The sequence below is a fragment of the Scyliorhinus torazame genome, chromosome 2 (genome assembly GCF_047496885.1).
Source record: "Scyliorhinus torazame isolate Kashiwa2021f chromosome 2, sScyTor2.1, whole genome shotgun sequence".
Taxonomy (NCBI): domain Eukaryota; kingdom Metazoa; phylum Chordata; class Chondrichthyes; order Carcharhiniformes; family Scyliorhinidae; genus Scyliorhinus; species Scyliorhinus torazame.
Genome location: NC_092708.1, coordinates 258,382,980 through 258,404,347, shown reverse-complemented (window position 1 = coordinate 258,404,347; position 21,368 = coordinate 258,382,980). Strand labels below are relative to the sequence as shown.

General features: G+C 47.8%; 1 protein-coding gene across 2 annotated transcripts in view; it reads left to right on the top strand.

Moving 5' to 3' along the window:
* Positions 1 to 8,211: 8,211 nt before the first annotated feature.
* Positions 8,212 to 21,368, top strand: part of plekhh1 (pleckstrin homology domain containing, family H (with MyTH4 domain) member 1) — a 285,350-nt gene continuing 272,193 nt past the window's right edge. For both annotated transcript variants that reach the window (XR_011937303.1, XM_072486189.1), the window contains exon 1: positions 8,212 to 8,412. The gene's annotated coding sequence lies outside the window, so the exon portion shown is untranslated. The remainder of the gene's footprint in view (positions 8,413 to 21,368) is intronic.

Sequence of the window (21,368 nt, the reverse complement as noted above, 5' to 3'; positions counted from 1 at the left end):
TAGATCGTTAATGTATGTGGTTCCAACACCGACCCCTGAAGCACACCAATAGTCACCGGCTGCCATCCTGAAAAAGATCCCTTTATCCCAGGCAATTGGATTGCGGTGATATTTGTTACTTGTACAATAATTAGATGGGAATGGTCGCTGTCTAAGACCTTTGAGTCATATTGAACTGAGGGGAGGGTTATTGGATAGAACCCCTTGGGCTGTATGACTCTCATTGAATGTACACGGTGAATATTACATGTAGCACAATTGTATTTGTAGCACCTTATACTTAATTGGAAAAAATAGAATTGGGCACTCCAAACTTATTTATTTTTAAAATTCTCAATGAACATCACTGAAAAACAGGTTATCGGGGTCAGTAACTCATTATTGTTTGTGGGAGCTTGGTGTGCATAAATTGGCTGCAACACAGTGACTGCACCTCAACAATACTTCACTGGCTGGAAATCATTTTACTTCTGCTAATAATCTGGTGACCATCTTTAGTGGCTTGCGTTCTGTTACAAAGCCTTTAAAGCCCTGCGCTTCCCTTGCACGTTTACATTTAACAAACGGAAGGTATAATAGCGGGCACATGCCCAAGGTCAGCACCAACGGGAGGTTCAAAGACGGGCAAATTATACTGAGGTTGGCTGAGAGGGTAGACGGAATTTGGTTTTCACTCTAGAGGCAGCAGCTCTGGCAGTGTGGTACTCCCTTGCCGCTACACTGGAGTGGCTGCTTGGATTCTTGCTCAAATTCTTGGAGGAGGGCTAACAACCTACAATCTCCTGATTCAGAAGTGAGAGCACTAACCCTTGGTGAAGGAAAGAGGCAGACCCCAGGATTAGGCCTGCAGAGATATCCCTTTATCATATCAACAACTCTACAACCCTCAAACTCCTTTGTGCTCCTCAAAATCTAGCCCCTTGTGAAAGTCACATTTCCTTTGCTCCAACATTGGCAGCTGTACCTTCAGCTGCTTTGATCCTAACTTCTTGAAGTCCCTCCCAAAATCCCCACTCTCTCTCTCGCTCTCCTTTTAAAATCCCTCTTTAATACTTTAGTCTTTGACCAAGTTGTTTTTTTGTTCTAGTACGTCCTCAGCATCTTTGACAGGTTACTCTGACAAGGGTGCTCCTTTAATCCTGAAGGAGTCCTTCGGTCCTTACAGGGTTAAATATTATTGTGTGGGTTTAGCACTGGTATCTATGGTAATTAATCAGACTCTCATTGTGCTAGACTGTTTAATATTAAAATACTTATTGACAAACTTTTCATTAGTGAGTGTTATTTGAGGACGGGAAGAGGGAGTTGATAGGGATTAACAGTGTGGCATTGTGTTTCACTGCTTTCCTGGCTATCTTCCTAGCTACCAACCTCCGTTAATTTAGCTCATTCAGAACTGTTAATTTGCATAGAGTTACTGTCACTCATAACCCCTGTGCTCACTGACCTACATTAACTCACAATCTGACAAGGCCCCAATTTAAAATTTTTTAACCTTGCATTCAAATCCTTCCATGGCCTCACCCCTTTCCTTCTTCTGTAATCTCCAGCAGCTCTACAACCCTCGAACGCCTTTGTGCTCCTCAAATTCTAGCCCCTTGTGAAAGTCACATTTCCTTTGCTCCAACATTGGCAGCTGTACCTTCAGCTGCCTTGATCCTAACTTCTTGAAGTCCCTCCCAAAATCTCCACTCTCTCTCTCCTTTTAAGATCCCTCTTTAATACATTAGTCTTTGACCAAGTTGTTGTTTTTTTGTTCTCATACCTCCTCAGCATCTCAGTGCCAGATTAACACCTACTGTAAAGCACCTTGTAATGTTTTAATCAAATAAAGGGCCTTGTATAAAAGCGAATGTTTTGTTGTTGGTTCACTCTCCAGTGTACATTTCAAAGCCTGATTGAGTTGATCAGATGCTTGACTCATTGCTAAAATGTCAGACCAGTGACACACAGCCCTGTAAATAGAACAAAGGTTAGTCCACAGTTCATTGAGAGGCAGGACTTCCACAGTAAGTCACAATCCTCGCTGGATGTCAGGTCACCTGAGATGAGAAACCATTTAACAGGAAATCAATGGGTTACCCTATCTGACTATCCACATACTCACTCTGTTCCAGATTTTGTAGATTCCTTAAAATCTTTGTGTCAAATTGGGAAGAAGAAAACATTTTCTTGCTTTTCTTCTGAAAATGTATTCTCTTCCTCCCATAGTCTGCTGATTCAAGCTGGGGTGTAGGTATCCCCCAACCACCAGTACCTCACCCCAATGTCAGCCCAGTCACATCAATATAGCAGACAGGTCAACAGTGAATATCACCAAAGTGAAGTGTCAACCCCCACAAACAAGTATAAATATACACATGTGTATATTTTACATATATATATACACATATATATAGAATCAATGGATTTTGAGATTCCCATTTCCCCCCACCTCTGCCCACTGCTGGCTAATGAATCAAGGAGCGAGCCCACCCACAATCCTGACATCTTCCCCGCAGCAATTTAAATTTGGGATCAATGTTAAATGCTTTAATGTGAGACTTCCACCCTTTCCTCAGGAGTACTCCCCACCTCAGAGAGCTGCTGACCAATCGGATGGCTGACATCTCTGTCGTGCCAGCCTGGAGCAGTGGCCACTGTTGGGACTACAGGCAGTCCCGCCAAGTTGAGGAACCCAGGACGTCGGGGATCTCAGTGAGTTGGGGGGTGGGGGGTGGTGAGGGGATGCAGGGGGTGAAAGGGTGGAATGGCTTGAGCACTGCCCCACTGGATCCAGGGGGCCTGCAAGTTAGGTTACCCCTACATGCCTGTCACCAGCCTGTACAGATAAAAGTTGCAGGGCCTCCTGCAAGATGTGGGCATCCCCCTGCCCGTGAGTAATATTTCAGCAGGGACAGACATGTGAGGCCCTTAAGTGGCCAGTAATTGGCTACCTAAGGACCTTAATAGGCCCAAGGGAGGGTGGGAAGGCCCCAAGCGGGAAGGCCTAAAGGTCAGGAGGCCCGGGATGGGAAGGCCATGGGTGGGAAGGCCATGGGTGGGAAGGCCATGGGTGGGGGGAAGGCCATGGGTGGGAGGGAAGCCCCCCCCCTCCGCCACCCCATTAAAATTTTAGTCAAATCACAGGCAGGCAGGTATGTGGCTGAAAGACCACATGCTGGATTTACATGCCCCTCGTTTCTTCAAATTCGCTGGCGAGGGAGGGTAAATTCCAGCCCCTAATATCTTACAGCATAGAAAGAGGCCATTTGATCCATTGTGACTCTGTTAACTGACCAATATAATCCCATATCCCAGCTTTTTCCCCCATGTCCTGTTGCGAGGATATTGCCTTCTCAAAGTTCCTATCGAATCTCATTCCACCACTCTGTCAGGTGATGTATTCAAGATCCCCGTGTAAAATAATTTCCCCTCGCCTTCTTTTGTCAATTATTTGAAGTTTGAAATGTCTGGTTACCGATTCATTGCCAGACAGTAATCGACTCCTTCCTTGCTCGAAAAGGAACCCTGGAAATTCTGAATACCTTTGTTAGAGCTCCCCTTACGTTTACCTACTGTAAAGAGAGTAACCCCAACTTCCCCAAACGCTCTACATAACTGAACTCCCTCATCCCTCACCCTGGTAACCCTCCTCTGTATACTCGCCAAGGCCTAGACATCTGCCTCAAGTTTATAGTGGAGGCCAGTGAGGAGTGCATTGAATAGTTGGTCTACAGCTAACAAAGACATGAATGAGTGTATCAGCAACATGTGAGTTGCAGTAGGGGTGCGTATACGTACATACATGTTGTACAAACATGCGCACATACACTCAAGATGATTTTCTTATTCTGATCCTAATTATAAAGCTGTATCCATTCCTTTACTCCCCATCTGAGCTTTAATAACTCAGTGCGGAGCAGAAATTAAAAAAACGGGCCTCTTTGTTGTGTCTTTTAAAGACTTGCAATTTTGTTTGTGTGTGTGTGGCCTGCAAACCAGCTCCTGTCTGAGCTTTAATTCTGACTGGGTTTGTGTCTCCACTGCTTCCCATTGATGCAGTAATTATTACAATTCCTGCTCTAATCCTTATAGAAAAGTCTTAACTCGGAACTACAGGCTACAGATTTGCCTTTACTTGTTTCCCAGGCCTGCAGCTATCGCCCTTGGCCTTCTAGACTGCTCGCTGCCCAGGCCTCCTGCTCCCTGATGGGCCTCCTGCCTTAGTCTGACACTCACTTTCCATGGTGCCTCAGTCTTGTCCTTTACACCACCACCAAACCCCTTCCCCAACCTCGCACACCCACAGCATTGGGCCACAGTTTCCTCAGCACCCAAGAAATGATCTCTCCACATTATACTCCTTTTTAGGTCTTCTGCTTGCATTTGGTGGTTTGTGCTGAGGTGCCACTTCCATTAGTGGCAGCAACCCTCCGCTGCCATGCTTAGTTGGCCATTCTTGATTTGTCTGCTAGGGGTGTGTTCTGGTGTAGACAATCTGAGCACTGTGGCCAACAGCCATCGCAGATGACCCTGGTCTTGTCCACACAGTCGCTTGTGCTGGAAATCATTGAATAACAATGGAAAGCAGGAACCTTTGACCTTCCTACTCCAACTGAGGGGATTGAGAAGGATGGGAGTGGAGCCGTAACTGCCAGGGGTGTGATTATCACAGGTTTGCTGACTCTGGGAGGACTACACTCATGGGTGTGGAGGTCTTATCACCTGACCACCTGACTCCACACTCCCCACACTCACACCATTGGTCTCATTGCCATGGCAATCAAGCAATAATGGCAGCTACAATACCCACGATCCTCTGTGCTTCACAACTACTTTCTCTCTCTCTCGTGGTTCAACCGGCTAGAACTCACTCGTACCTGCATCATGTTGCTTCTTGGAAATCATTGCAGCCTTCTCACTCATAAACTCGGATGGATTTAAACGGGAGCAGAATATTCCCCAATGACTTTTTTTTCTTTCCCAGGAATCACCGAGAGATCAGCCCTAATTCTGGGAGGCTCAGTGCAGCATGGTGGCACAGTGGGTTAGCACTGCGGCCTCACTGCGCCGAGGTCCCAGGTTCGATCCCGGTCCTGGGTCACTGTTCATGTGGAGTTTGCACATTCTCCCCGTGTTTGCATGGGTTTCGCACCCACAACCCAAAGATGTGCAGGCTAGGTGGATTGGCCACGCTAAATTGCCCCTTAATTGGAATTTAAAAAAAAAATTTAATTATTAATTAATTACTCCAGGGTAATCATGGAGTGTGGGCAACAACAACTTGCATTGATATAGAACCTTTATTGTAGTCGAAATTCCTCAAGGAGCTTCACAGGAATGTAATCAAATGACCTGTGCCACCTAGACACAGGGAATGTTGGGTCTGGTGACCAAATGCATGGTCAAAGAGGTAGGTTTTCAGAGGTTTCTTAAAGGAACAGAGAAAGGTAGAGATGTCTAGAGAGAATATTACATGGGACCCATTTAGCTGAAGGTACTACCAACAAAGTTGGGGCAAGTAAGAGGGTAAGGGGGCGGCATGCATAAGAGTCCACAATTAGAGTGCATATATCTCATGGGCTTGTAGGGCTGGAGGGGTTTACAGAGATAGAGAGGGAAGAGGCCAGGGAGGGAGTTAAAAATAAGGATGAGAATGTTAAACTTCGACTTGGGAACTCTGTGCCTTCGGTGGATCAGTGCCCCTCCAGACAGTGCAGTAAACCACCATCTATTGATGGGGCTTCCAAAATAATTTCCACGGAAAGAAACTGATAGATGCCAAGCCAATCAGTTTCTTTAAAGAGAGGGTAGAAATGTTCAACAGATCTCTTGTGCTCTCCTAGATTCACTGTGGGGAGGCTTTGAGCTGCACGACACTTTGATCCTCTAATTGGCCCCTGTGGCCATAAAGAGGAAATTGCTCTCCAATAACCTGCTTTTAATAACAGTACACACATTCCCTGGGGAAGAAAAATGTCGTTTAAGTTAAAATCCGAGCTTTCAGATGGGGGGGGGGGGGAACAAACACCACATGGATCATGCTTAAAGCCATCCAATTCCTTAAAAAGCAGAGAATGAGGTGGGCAGAAATTAGCTTTAACTATCTGACAATTCTATTCTTTTAATTATCCTCTGGTAAATGGCACATTAAACATCAGAATGATAGTGTTTCAGGAACAATATTGTATGAAGTGTGCATGTGCTGTGATGATCAATGGCACTGCAATAACTGTGGAGGGAGCTGGCAGTGTTGGGGTATACAACTGAACCAACCTGATCCGAGTGGTCTGCACGTAACATCCTAGACACCCTGTGGGAAAAGGAAATGGCGGATCCTGTCGGATTGTTCCCTCAGCAGACTGTCAAGGTCATTTGGTAGAATGCTTCATTGCCAGAACTTTCAAACAAGGTCCAAAACTAGCTTGGCTGGTGGTGAGAAAGGCTCTCCCTGTCAAACCCTTCCTACACGCCCAGAGTCTCACCCAACATTACCATTGAGGTGACTGTGGTGAGGAAGAGACTGTTGTTCACCTCCTTGTGGAATGTGCCTTTGCAAAGAAGGTCTGGAGAGAGAGGAGGTGGTGTTTGTTGGGGTTCATCCCGAGCAGCTTTGTGACGCAGGACTCTGTGCTCTACGGGCTGTTCCCAGAGACACACACCGAGACAAACATCAGCTGTTGCTGGATTCTGGTTAGTGTTGGAGTTTGGATTGGGGTTAGGGTTGGTTTGGGGGTTAGGGTTCAGGATGGGGTTAGGGTTCGGATTGGATTAGGGTTAAGGCTGTGGTTTGGTTTGGTTTGGGGGTTAGAGTTTAGGTTGGGGTTAGGATTCAGGTTGGGTTAAGGTTAAGGTTGGGGCTAGGATTTGGGGCTTGGTTCCACCCAGAGGCATGAATACAAAATCTAAACCGTTGCACCGAGGGAGTGATACACTGGCAGAAGTGCCGTCTTTCAGCTGAAATATTATATCATGGCCTAATCTTCCCTCTTGAAAGAACATCAAAGATCTTGGAACAGAATTCCAAAGAGGATTGCAATTACCCCTGGTACCAGTCAATAATTAGCCCTCAATCAACATCTCGTAAAGCAAATTATCCGACCATTGCTATTTGTGGGGAGCTTACTTACTGTGAGCAAATTAGCTGCTGCATTTTGGAAATTATAACAGGTAACACCTCAAAAACACCTCATTGTCTGTTGGGATATCCTGATATCACAAAAGGGGTTTTATAAATGCAAGTACAATTGGCACTTGACCCCCACGACATTTTGACTTGGAAATTAATGCCACCATTGAGCCACAACTAACACAGAGGAGCCCCCCCCCCCCCTCCCACTCCCCATCCGTGGTTTATTGCTTTGGCCTCAGCGCGTATATTTTGTCCAATTCTGGTCATACTTTAGCGGAGACGTCAAGGCCGCACGAAGGCAGAGAAGCGATTTACCAGGGTGGTTCTACAGAAGGCCAATAACCTGAAACATTCTCTTTCTCCACAGATACTTCCCCACCTGCCGAGCTTTTCCAGCATTTCCTCCTTATATTAACTCTTGTTGTGCCAGAGACAAGGGACTTGAGTTACAGTGTGTGGAGAGATGAGAGAAGCTGGGGTTAATCTCCGTCCAGTAGAGATGCTTAAGGGGTGTGTTGATTCTGATGGTCAAAATCATGAGGAGTTTTGGTCAGGTTTCTAGTGGGAAGGGCACTCCAGAGGGCAGGGATTTAAGGTAATTGGCAAAAGAACGAGAGTGGAAGATGAGGGTTTGTTTTGTTGTTGTTAACACTGTACAGAGGATTTAGGAGCAGAAGTAGGCAATCAGATCATGGCTGATCTCTTCCTGGTCTCAAATCCACCTCCCTACCTGTTCCCCATATCCCGTTTTTTAAAATTCAGAAATATATCTATCTCTGTAATCTGGAATGCACTGCCTGAAAAGATGATGTGAAAGCAGGGTCGGTGGTAACACTGAGGAGGGAAATGAACAGATCATTGAAATGAAGATATTGGCAGGGGAAAGGGCAGGAATAACTCGTTCAAAGATCCAGCAGGTGGCACGAGGGGCCGAGTGACCTCCTTCTGGGCAGTGGGTGTGTGTGTGTGATTTGAAGAGTGATGATTAGGAAGAGCGTGCATGCACATTGAGTGCGTGTTTGTGTATTGCCCTGTTGTTGGGCCTGATGTAATTTCCGTTGTTTGGTGGTAGGGGGCTGGCTGTGTAACCTGATCGCTTGCACGTCAAAGCCTGCGGGAAACAGGGGGATGTGGAAGCGGTGTGGCCGGGTAAAGGCAGCAGTCTGCACTTTGGAGCCAGAGGAGTCAGGAGACACAAGAGGGGAGGAAGTCCATTCACTCCCAGGCGCGATGGCGTTGGGACCTCACTGACCACAGGGGGAGTGAAGAAGGGAAAAGGCTGTTGACCCAAACAGAAGGTAATTTGCAGCCAGAGCCTCTCTCTCTCTCCCTCCCTGTTGTATCTGTCCTGCTCCAGCCCTGCCTGCCTGCCACACAAGTTCAGAAAGCTGCATTTTAAACCTTTCAATGACTTTCCCTCTTTCTCCTTCCTTCCCAGCCCCCGGGTCAGCTGTGTTTTGGGTTTGAAAGCCCAGAGTGTGTGTGTGTGTGTGTGTGGTGTAAACAGGGCGGTTGTTCAATCCCTGCTCCCCCAGATTCTGCTCAACTGTGGCGGGACTGTGAGATTCCGAGTTGATCAAGTGGATTCACTTCGGATCCAGTAGGCTTCGCGGCGAAGATCTGAGGGTTTTTTTTTTGCGAAGGACACGTCCACCTGCAAGAGAGAGAGAGAGAAAATAAAGGACAAAAAAGTTAGGTTTTTAAAAAATGTCAGTGAAGCCGCCAAGAGATTGATTTGCCCCAAAGTGTATGAGCGTCAATAACCGGTCAATATCAGAAAGAGGGGTTTCCCCTCAGTGTGAGACGGGATTTGGATTCTGCACTTTGAGCTTTGCAAACAGTGTCATGTGTTTGAAAGGAGTTTGCAATGTGATCGCTGCTCAACCATCGCTCTGAGAATTCCCACTTCCAGCCGTCCCGCGGCTGCATCAAGAGCCGTGGGAAAAAAGCCTCGACTCAATGAAGCGATCAGATGAAAGGGAGCGTGTCCACCTCCTCCCCTTACAGCTACAGTCCCTACAACTGACAAACCCACCTCTCTCACCCCGGCTCCCATTACTAACCCTGCACGCCCCTTCCCCCCCCCCCCCCCCACCTCTGGCCCTCGTCTCACCTCTCCTCCCCCCCCCCCCGCCCCTCTCTGCCCCCCGAGCCCCTCTCTGCCCCCCGAGCCCCTCTCTGCCCCCCGAGCCCCTCTCTGCCCCCCGAGCCCCTCTCTGCCCCCCGAGCCCCTCTCTGCCCCCCGAGCCCCTCTCTGCCCCCCGAGCCCCTCTCTGCCCCCCGAGCCCCTCTCTGCCCCCCCCAGTCCCTCTCTGCCCCCCCAGTCCCTCTCTGCCCCCCCAGTCCCTCTCTGCCCCCCCCAGTCCCTCTCTGCCCCCCCAGTCCCTCTCTGCCCCCCAGTCCCTCTCTGCCCCCCAGTCCCTCTCTGCCCCCCGAGTCCCTCTCTGCCCGCCCGAGTCCCTCTCTGCCCGCCCGAGTCCCTCTCTGCCCGCCCGAGTCCCTCTCTGCCCGCCCGAGTCCCTCTCTGCCCCCCGAGCCCCTCTCTGCCCCCCGAGCCCCTCTCTGCCCCCCGAGCCCCTCTCTGCCCCCCGAGCCCCTCTCTGCCCCCCGAGCCCCTCTCTGCCCCCCGAGCCCCTCTCTGCCCCCCGAGTCCCTCTCTGCCCCCCAAGTCCCTCTCTGCCCCCCGAGCCCCTCTCTGCCTTTTATCCCCTCTGCCCTCCCACACATCCCTCCATGCCCCTCCACTCTCTGTCACTCCACTCTCTGTCCCACCACCATTCTCTGCCTATACACCTCTGCCCCATCCCATACTCTTAACATTTTTAACCGTTCTAAGTTGAGTTGTGCATCTCCAGGCCTCTGTCACGCTTCATGTGGACAGGTCTTTTCTGACATATAACTGATTGCAATTTACATTTCACCAGTGCCTCTGACCTCTGCTCTGCTTTTCTTTAAGGCAAGGTTATCTTATCTAAGCTATTTAACATTGTATATGGTACACCCTGGTGGTTCATCTCTCTTTATCCTCCACCGCATGCAGTTAACTCTTTCCGGTCCAGATTTTGACTGGCACAAATTTAACTACTTCAGGTTCGGCAAGTCACTGTCAATGTGCACTGCTGGTAAATTCTTAAAATAAGTGTCAACTGGGGGATAGTGCTGCTGATCCTCTCTGGCTCCATGTCTCCAGTTGACAAATTTCCCGTTGTAACTTGGCACCCAGAACTATGCCAATACTTCCTGAAGTACTCGCATTCTCAATATGGTACAAAGCAAAGAGAGCCAATGAAATACTACTGAAGAGTATTAAGGTGCAATTATAAGGCAGGTGAGCTATTTCTTGGCCAGTGGAATCCATTGCCTGCAAGAGGTGATATTGCTGCAGGAACAAACAGACCAATGAAATAAATGACGATGGACAGTCCAAAACACAGCCCCAGATTTAGCTCCTTGCCCTCAAACCTAAAGTGGGTCTACAGCAGTGGTGGGCAACCTGCAGTCCAAGCCCACAAGCAACCCATCTGGGTTTTAAGTGTGGCCCAGGCGATATTTTATTGACTGTTGCCCACGCGCAGGGGCTGTTTAGCACAGGGCTAAATCGCTGGCTTTGAAAGCAGACCAAGGCAGGCCAGCAGCACGGTTCAATTCCCGTAACAGCCTCCCCGAACAGGCGCCGGAATGTGGTGTCTAGGGGCTTTTCGCAGTAACCTCATTTGAAGCCTACTTGTGACAATAAGCGATTTTCACATTCCACTGGGTTTCCATCCATGTAGGTTTTCCCCCACCGGTATGACTGATTTGCACGTAAAGCAAGGGCAAGTGAAGTGAGACGTGTGCTGATTGCTCACAACATTGACCATGAGTGCCATGCGCTCCCTCTGTGTCCAATCAAGCGTAAATATTTATTTTGTTTTTACCACTTCAAGTTCATAGAAATCATAGAATCCCTACACTGCAGAAGAGGCCATTTCGCCCATCGAGTCCACACTGAACCTCTGAAAGAGTACCCAAACTAGGCCCACTTCCCCGCTCTATCCCTGGAACCTGCACATCCTTGGACACTAAGGGCAATTTATCATGGCCAATCCACCTAACCTGCACAACTTTGGATTGTGGGAGGAAACCATAGCACCCAGAGGAAATCCACGCAGACACTGGGAGGAAGGCAAACTCCACACAGTCACCCGGAACTGGAATTGAGATCAGGTCCCTAGCACTGTGAGGCAGCACTGCTAACCCTTGTTGATTACAGTTCTACTAATATATGAATGATTAAGCATTTTCTATAACTCTTAATGAAATATTCAGTGTATTAAATGTATTGAATCGTATTCATAGGGTAATGGTTATTGAACAAGCCTGATTACAATCTTGTGGCCCACTGAGATGAAGGAGGGCCACTCAGAACAGTGGTTGGCACTGTTGCTTCACAACTCCAGGGTCCCAGGTTCGATTCCCAGCTTGGGTCACTGTCTATGCGGAGTCTGCACGTTCTCCTCATGTCTGCGTGGGTTTCCTCTGGGCGCTCCGGTTTCCTCCCACAAGTCCTGAAAGACATGCTTGTGAGGTGAATTGGAAATTCTGAATTCTCCCTCAGTGTACCCGAACAGGCGCCGTAGTATGGCAACTGGGGTATTTTCACAGTAACTACATTGCAGTGTTAATGTAAGCATACTTGTGACACTAATAAAGATTATTATTATCATTCAGCCACTCACTGGCGTAGGTTGCCCAACACTGGTCTACGGGACAATGATCATGCTATGACCCATCCCACGTTGAAATCAGGGCTATGGTTAACAGAAAGATTGCTTTAAATTAAAATTGATATGAAAGTGGTGCTGTTTGATGAGAGTTGTGCTGCAAAACCATGGGACAATGGCTTTGCAAACAGAACGTGTCCTTCAACTCACTGCCAACAAAAAACACAACTCAACACATGCCTTTGAGCCAACATGTCAATCTTCCTTCAACCACTGGTTTCGAACAACAACACCTTGCATTTATACCATAACGTATGTTTTGGGGAGATGGTTGCATCGTGTTAATGTCCCTGGACTAGTAATCCAGAGGTCCAGGCTAATACTCTGGAGACACAAGTTCCAATCCCACCATGGAATGGAATGCTATCCTTTATTATGAGAGGAATTGAAAATCAACGTTTGGATGTTCTGTTTCAGTTACTTAGGGCATTAGTGAAACCGCATCTTGCATATTGTGTGCAGGTTTGGTCTCTTTATTTAAGAAAGGATGTAAATACATTGGAGGTGGTTCAGAGGAGTTTACCTGACCTGGAATGTGCGGGCTGTCTTATGATGGAAGTTTGGACAGACAGGGTTCGTCTCCACTGGAGTTTAGGAGGGTGAGGGGTGACTTGATTGAAGTATACAAGATCCTGAATGATCTTGGCTAGGTGGACATTGAAAGGATGCTTCTTCTTGTGGGTGAGTCCAGAACTAAGGACTGTTTTAAAATTGTAGAACAAAGATGAGGAGAAATTTCTTTCTGAGGATTGTGCGACTTTGGAATTCGCTGCCTCAGAAGGGGGTGTGGGTAATTGAATGGGTTGTACCTTCCTGGCTCCCCAGCGTCTCATTTGGAGGGTACCTCGATGATGCGCTGGGGAATCCCTCTTGAAAGTTCACATGTAAGGGTTTATCCGGGTATTGTCCAGAAGGGCTAACTTCCCCTAGCCTGACACGACACTGGACACCTCTGGAGCCCCAGAGCTGTTTGGCCGCCCCTGCCTCATCCGGCCTGAGTGAGGAAGGTCAGGTGAGACGGGGGCATTGGAATTCCAATGAAGGTAAGTCGTTATGGAGTGTCACTCTGAGGAGGTTCCATTAATTTTCAGGTGGAAGTAGAAAGACTCTTGTTGGACAAGGGAAAGGTTAACAGAGATAGATGGAAATGTGGAGCTCAAAACACGAACCGATCAGCCACGATCCTATTGAGTGGTGGAGTAGGCTCGAGGGGGCGAATGGCCTAATTTTGCTCGAATTCCATATGTTCGTCTGGTCATATGACAGCTGTGGCATTTAAATTTAATTAATTAATACATATCAATTGATTCATTTTTTTAAATCCTGAAATTAAAAGCTTGTCACAGTAATGGTGAAATTACCACTGATTGTCCTAAAAAAACATCTGGTTCACTGATGTCCTTTAGGAAAGGAAATCTGTCGTTCTTACCTGGTCTGGCCTACATGTGACTCCAGACCCACAGCAACGTGGAGGAGCATGCTCCCTGCTGTCTGGGCAAATATTTAACCCTTAACTAACATCACTAAAAGTGATTATCTGATCATTATCACCTTGCTGTTTGTGGGATCTTACTGTGCTACACTTCACAGAATCCCTGCAGTGCAGAAGGAGGCCATTTGGCCCATCAAGTCTGCACTGATCCTCCAAAAGTGCACCCTACCTAGGCCCAATCCTCCACCCTATGCCTGTAAACCCACCTAACCTTTAGACACTAAGGAGCAATTTAGCATGGCCAATCCACTTAACCAGCACATCTTTGTCATGTGGGAGGAAACTGGACTACCTGGAGGAAACGCACACGGACAGGGGGAGAATGTGCAAACTCCACGCAGTTACCCAAGGTTAGAATCAAACCTGGGACCCTTGCGCTGTGAGGCAGCAGTGCTAACCTCTAAACCACCTTGCCACTTTGATGAAGTGCCTAGTTGATGAGCTGGACCCTTTACCATCAACAAAGGTCTGAACCTCAGGCTGTGGGGAGCAGAACTGGATCATCACTGTCCGTGCAACAAGCTCCCCTGAACTCAAAGATATCTTTGCTACTCCCTGTCAAAGATATTGACCCCAAAGTTCACTCGCAAAGGGATGCAGCACGGTTTGGTTGGAGATTAAAACATCACATGGTGCTGCCTTGTGTGCATTTTACTTCACTCTGAAACCGGTCAAAGGTCGCAGAGTTGAAATATATCGTTGCAAGCTCTTTTCCATCTGTTCCTAGTAGGAAACAGCAGCAGAGAGAGCAAAGTGCCTCGAAGTCAGTGCCACGTCCCAATCTGGTTGAGTCTGCAAATTCTTGTCTTGATTGTAAAAGTTTTCTCCAGTAGCTGAAGAGTTGTGTTGTCAGGCTGATCTCTCTCTCTCTCACTGTGCAGCTTATGATAGATTGATCTGTCATTGATACTCTGCTCTTCATTCGGGAGAACTCCTCTGCTCTTAGAAATCATCGAATCCCTACAGTGCTGAAGGAGGCCATTTGGGCCATCGAGTCTGCACTGCCCCTTGGAAAGAGCACCCTACTTAAGCCCACGCATCCCTATCCCCATAACCCAGTAACCCCACCTAACCTTTTTGGATACTAAGGGCAATTTATCATGGCCAATCCACCTAACCTGCACATCTTTGGACTGTGGGAGGAAACCGGAGCACCCGGAAGAAACCCATGCAGACATGGGGAGAATGTGCAGACTCCGCACAGACAGTGGGAATCGAACCTGGGACCCTGGAGCTGTGAAGCAACTGTGCTAACCACTGTGCCACCGTGCTGCCCCTAAGTGGTCACCACTTTTTCTAAGTGGTGGCCGTCCACCTGAGGACGACAAACGTCTCATCCGAATAACAGCTCCTCTGACAGTACAGCACTCCGTCAGCATCACACTGGGAATTGTTATGGGTCAGGGTTTAGAGAATCCCAAAGTGTATCATGGAGTTCACCTGACCCACAACTTTTAATAGATTGTGGTATGGGGAGCACACGGCCCACTCTACAGGTGTGGTGCAGCAGAAAATGGACCAGTGGTTTTTAAAATAAAACAATGTTTATTCTATGAACTCAAGTTAACCTTTCTAAAACAAACATCTTAGCAACCAGTAAATCAAATACCCCCCCCAAAGAATACCACACTAAGTAATCTGTATGCTGTTCTTTTAACATCCAAAAGACTTAACAAACCACCTAACAGGAGCACATCAGGGTTTACATTCAAGACTGAAAACATTTATAATTCTTCTGAATTCACCAAATGATTACGAGATAGTCCTTCATGGCAGAGATCAACAGCAGTGCAGCTCACACACACTCAGTGGGGGTCTGCAGGGATCCCTCAGTGGGGGGTCTGCTAGGGATCCTTCAGTGGGGAGTCTGCCAGGGGACCCTCAGTGGGGGGGGTCTGCCATTGGCAGGACTGGAAGATCCCGCCTGTGGGACGGGCCAGAAAATTTCAGCCATTGTCTTTTGGTTGATGGCCCCCTCACTCCCCACCACTGAAGTGTGCTGGGTAAAGTCCACCAACAACATCATACTTGGGTGGAATCAGCAGTGATTACACCGCATATCAGAATTTCGTCTGAGTGTTTTAGTTATTGCATCTCCTGCTTTGCAGTATAACAGTGTAAGGTGTGCAGATATTCAGTGTTAATGTGTCCTCTGTCTTTTCCCACTTAAAATGTATCTAATAAATTGGAATGGACCAGACAGAGTATTAACTTTCCTGTCATTTTCCTCCACTCTTTCACCCCCAGCCGCGTGCTCCTCGGCAATAAGAGGGGGCACGCCATTCGGTGGTGGTGCGATTCTCTGTTCACATCGTTGTCAATGGGATTTTCCATTGAAGATGCTCCATGCCGCTGGGAAACCCGCAGGCGGGGAGTGCTGCCAATGGCTAGAAATCCCAGCCTGTGGTCTTTTTCATTTCTTCCCCCTATCATTCTTCCTGTGCACATGTATCTCCTACCTCTCCCTCGTTCTGTGCCTCTCCATCTTCTCTGTACATGCCTCCACCGTTCTCTATTTTATCCCAATTTGCCGCTCTCTCGCTGACTGCGTGTCTCTCTCTGTCTCTGCAGCATCAACAATTGCATTTATATAACACCTTTTAATGCAGCAAAAGTCACAAGGTGTTTCACAGGAGCAGAATGGTCTACATCTGAACCTGCGGGGCACAAATATCCTGGGGGGGAGATTTGTTAGTGCTCTTTGGGGGGGTTTAAACTAATGCAGCAGGGGCATGGGAACCTGGATTGTAGTTTTAGGGTAAGGGAGAATGAGAGTATAGAGGCCAGGAGCTCAGATTTGACGTCGCAGGAGGGGGCCAGTGTTCAGGTAGGTGGTTTGAAGTGTGTCTACTTCAATGCCAGGAGTATACGAAATAAGGTAGGGGAACTGGCAGCATGGGTTGGTACCTGGGACTTCGATGTTTTGGCCATTTCGGAGACATGGATAGAGCAGCGACAGGAATGGATGTTGCAGGTTCTGGGGTTTAGGTGTTTTAGTAAGCTCAGAGAAGGAGGCAAAAGAGGGGGAGGTGTGGCGCTGCTAGCCAAGAGCAGTATTACGGTGGCGGAGAGGATGCTAGATGGGGACTCATCTTCCGAGGTAGTATGGGCTGAGGTTAGAAACAGGAAAGGAGAGGTCACCCTGTTGGGAGTTTTCTATAGGCCTCCAAATAGTTCTAGGGATGTAGAGGAAAGGATGGCGAGGATGATCCTGGATAAGAGCGAAAGTAACAGGGTAGTTATTATGGGAGACTTTAACTTTCCAAATATTGACTGGAAAAGATATAGTTCGAGTACATTAGATGGGTCATTTTTTGTACAGTGTGTGCAGGAGGGTTTCCTGACACAGTTTGTTGACAGGCCAACAAGAGGCGAGGCCACATTGGATTTGGTTTTGGGTAATGAACCAGGCCAGGTGTTGGATTTGGAGGTAGGTGAGCACTTTGGGGACAGTGACCACAATTCGGTGACGTTTACGTTAAGGATGGAAAGGGATAAGTATACACCGCAGGGCAAGAGTTATAGCTGGGGGAAGGGAAATTATGATGCCATTAGACGTGACTTGGGGGGGATAAGGTGGAGAAGTAGGCTGCAAGTGTTGGACACACTGGATAAGTGGAGCTTGTTCAAGGATCAGCTACTGCGTATCCTAGGATTCTCTGGGAGGCCAGGGAAGAGATTGCTGGACCATTGGCTTTGATTTTTATGTCATCATTGGCTACAGGAATAGTGCCAGAGGACTGGAGGACAGCAAATGTGGTCCCTTTGTTCAAAAAGGGGAGCAGAGACAACCCCGGCAACTATAGACCGGTGAGCCTCACGTCTGTAGTGGGTAAAGTCTTGGAGGGGATTATAAGAGACAAGATTTATAATCATCTAGATAGGAATAATATGATCAGGGATAGTCAGCATGTCTTTGTGAAGGGTAGGTCGTGCCTTACAAACCTTATCGAGTTCTTTGAGAAGGTGACTGAACAGGTAGACGAGGGTAGAGCAGTTGATGTGGTGTATATGGATTTCAGCAAAGCGTTTGATAAGGTTCCCCACGGTAGGCTATTGCAGAAAATACGGAGGCTGGGGATTGAGGGTGATTTAGAGATGTGGATCAGAAATTGGCTAGCTGAAAGAAGACAGAGGGTGATGGTTGATGGGAAATGTTCAGAATGGAGTTTAGTCACAAGTGGAGTACCACAAGGATCTGTTCTGGGGCCGTTGCTGTTTGTCATTTTTATCAATGACCTAGAGGAAGGCGCAGAAGGGTGGGTGAGTAAATTTGCAGACGATACTAAAGTCGGTGGTGTTGTCGATAGTGTGGAAGGAAGTAGCAGGTTACAGAGGGATATAGATAAGCTGCAGAGCTGGGCTGAGAGGTGGCAAATGGAGTTTAATGTAGAGAAGTGTGAGGTGATTCACTTTGGAAGGAATAACAGGAATGCGGAATATTTGGCTAATGGTAAAGTTCTTGGAAGTGTGGATGAGCAGAGGGATCTAGGTGTCCATGTACATAGATCCCTGAAAGTTGCCACCCAGGTTGATAGGGTGGTGAAGAAGGCCTATGGAGTGTTGGCCTTTATTGGTAGAGGGATTGAGTTCCGGAGTCAGGAGGTCATGTTGCAGCTGTACAGAACTCTGGTACGGCCGCATTTGGAGTACTGCGTACAGTTCTGGTCACCGCATTATAGGAAGGACGTGGAGGCTTTGGAGCGGGTGCAGAGGAGATTTACCAGGATGTTGCCTGGTATGGAGGGAAAATCTTATGAGGAAAGGCTGATGGACTTGAGGTTGTTTTCGTTGGAGAGAAGAAGGTTAAGAGGAGACTTAATAGAGGCATACAAAATGATCAGGGGGTTGGATAGGGTGGACAGTGAGAGCCTTCTCCCGCGGATGGAAATGGCTGGCACGAGGGGACATAACTTTAAACTGAGGGGTAATAGATATAGGACAGAGGTCAGAGGTAGGTTCTTTACGCAAAGAGTAGTGAGGCCGTGGAATGCCCTACCTGCTACAGTAGTGAACTCGCCAACATTGAGGGCATTTAAAAGTTTATTGGATAAACATATGGATGATAATGGTATAGTGTAGGTTAGATGGCTTTTGTTTCGGTGCAACATCGTGGGCCGAAGGGCCTGTACTGCACTGTATTGTTCTATGTTCTATGTTCTAATTGACACTGAGCCTCTTAATGAGACATTAGGGCAGGTGACCAAATTCTTGGTCAAAGATGTAGCCTTCAGGAACATCTTCAAGACGGAGAGAGAGGGAAGCAGTGAGGTTTGAGGTCAGATAGGACACCCAAGATGTGAATGATCTGGCTCAGTGTCAGACAATGGAGGAGGATGGAGTCACCGTTTAAGGACTGGGGTTTGTGATGCTGACCCCAGACAATGGATCCGCTGTTCCCAATGTTTTAACTGGAGAAGGTTTCTGCTCATCCAGTACTGGCTGCCAGATGGGCAGGGTGACAAATGGGAGGCAGGGCTGGGGTTGAGAGACGTGGTGATGAGATGGATATCGGTGTCCTCAACTTACACATGGAACTTGGAATTTTGTTTGTGCTTGATGCTGCCAAGGACATGTGTTCTCTCTCTCTCTCTACTTGTCCCTCTACCTTCCTCTGTCTCTATCTCTGTTCCAGCTTTCCCCCCCTCTCTCTCTTCCCCAGCCCCCGACCAATCTTACAGGTGAGCGCTATCCTTTGATTTTGCCTGACAGTCCCTATCTCCTGGCTGGTGAAAGGGCAAAGAAAAACGTTGACTCTCCAACTTCACCTCCAATGACCGTCAAGGCCAATATATATACACCAAGGTGGTAAACAGCAGATAGCACCATGTGGTTGCAGAGGCCTGTTTAAATGAGTGTCTTGCTGCTAAACGGCCCAAATACTGAAGATGATTGGATCCTCCTCACAGTGGCAGAGTGTATCTAACGGGAACATTACAAGTATTGAAAAGGTGAAATGGAAACAGAAAACGCACAATGAGTGAAAAAAGGATTGGTTGCCGTGAATCCTATGTTACAACGGGGGTTTGGGGAATCTGAGGATCTATTCCGGCACATACATTGGCCAAAAACAATGACTTGCATTATGTAGCACCTTTAAGGCAAAAAACCAATCCCAACGTGCTTCATAAGAGTGTTATCAGAAAACAATTGACACTGCGCCACATGAGGAGATATTATGGCAGGTAGGTTTTGAGAGAGAGAGAGATGGAGAGAATTAGGGAGGAAATTCCAGTGCTTGGGGCCCAGGAAGCAGTAGGCTTGGCTGCCAATGGTGCAGCAATTCAAATCGGAGCATGTACCCAGCGAAGATTGGAGGGATGAGAAGTTTGAAGAGGGGTTCTAGGGTTGGATGAGATTACCGAGATAGCGAGGGTTGAGGCCAAGGAGGGATTTGGAAACAAGGATGTGAATTTTCAAACAAAGTCTTTGTTTGACGAGGAGCCATTTAGGTCAGTAAGTTCAGGGGCCCATAGAATCCCTACAGTGCAGAATGAGGCCATCCGGCCCATCGCGTCTGTACCGACCCTCTGAAAGAGCACTTGCCGCCCTATCCCTGTAACCCCGCGCATTGATCATGGTAAATCCCCCTAACCTGTACATCTTTGTACAGTGGGAGGAAACCGGAGCACCCGAAGGAAACCCACGCAGTCAAGGGGAGAACGTGCAAACTCCACACAGACACCCAAGGCTGGAATTGAGCCTGGATCCTTGGAGCTGTGAGGCAGTGGTGATAACCACTGTGCCACCGTGCCGTGATAGGAGAATGAGACATATTGCAAGTTTTTAAAAAAATATATTTTATTGAAAATTTTTGGTCAACCATCACAGTACATTGTGTATCCTTCACACAATAATATAACAGTATAAGTAACAATGACCTGTTTTATAAACAAAGAATAAATAATATATAACAAAAACGAAAACTAAAACTAGATGGCAACTGCCTTGTCTCAGATAAACACTCTCCAAAAATATGATTTAACAGTCCAATATACAATTATTTATAGCAACGACCTATACATATTATACATATATATTAATAACCCTGAGACTCCTTCTGGTTCCCCCCCCCCCCCCCCCCCCCGGGGTTGCTGCTGCTGCCTTCTTCTTTTCCATTCCCTCTATCTTTCTGTGAGGTATTCGACGAACGGTTGCCACCGCCTGGTGAACCCTTGAGCCGATCCCCTTAGGACGAACTTAATCCGTTCCAGCTTTATAAACCCTGCCATGTCATTTATCCAGGTCTCCACCCCCAGGGGCTTGGCTTCCTTCCACATCAACAGTATCCTGCGCCGGGCTAATAGGGACGCAAAGGCCAAAACATCGGCCTCTCTCGCCTCCTGCACTCCCGGCTCTTGTGCAACCCCAAATATAGCCAACCCCCAGCTTGGTTCGACCTGGACCCCCACTACTTTCGAAAGCACCTTTGTCACCCCCACCCAGAACCCCTGTAGTGCCGGACATGACCAGAACATGTGGGTGTGATTCGCTGGGCTTCTCGAGCATCTCGCACACCTATCCTCTACCCCCAAAAATTTACTGAGCCGTGCTCCAGTCATATGCGCCCTGTGTAACACCTTAAATTGAATCAGGCTTAGCCTGGCACATGAGGACGATGAGTTTACCCGACTTAGGGCATCCGCCCACAGCCCCTCCTCAATCTCCTCCCCCAGCTCTTCTTCCCATTTCCCTTTCAGCTCATGACATATTGCAAGTTAAGACATGTCAAGGATGATCATTTAAAATTTGAGGCATTGATGGACAGTACAGGACAGCGAACACAGAGGTGATAGGTGGATTGGAGCAGCGTTCTGCATGCTGTATATTTTGTGACATTGACTCTTCGATCGACTGGGTTTAATGTTGGGAGGTGAAGCCGTCTCCTAGCATAACGACTGATCTGACCTCAGGGTGGGGAGAGGGTGGCTGGTGGTAGTGGGAATTACACTGAATTCCTGATAAAGGCTGTCATGTTCTTTGGTATGGCCATTGTTAC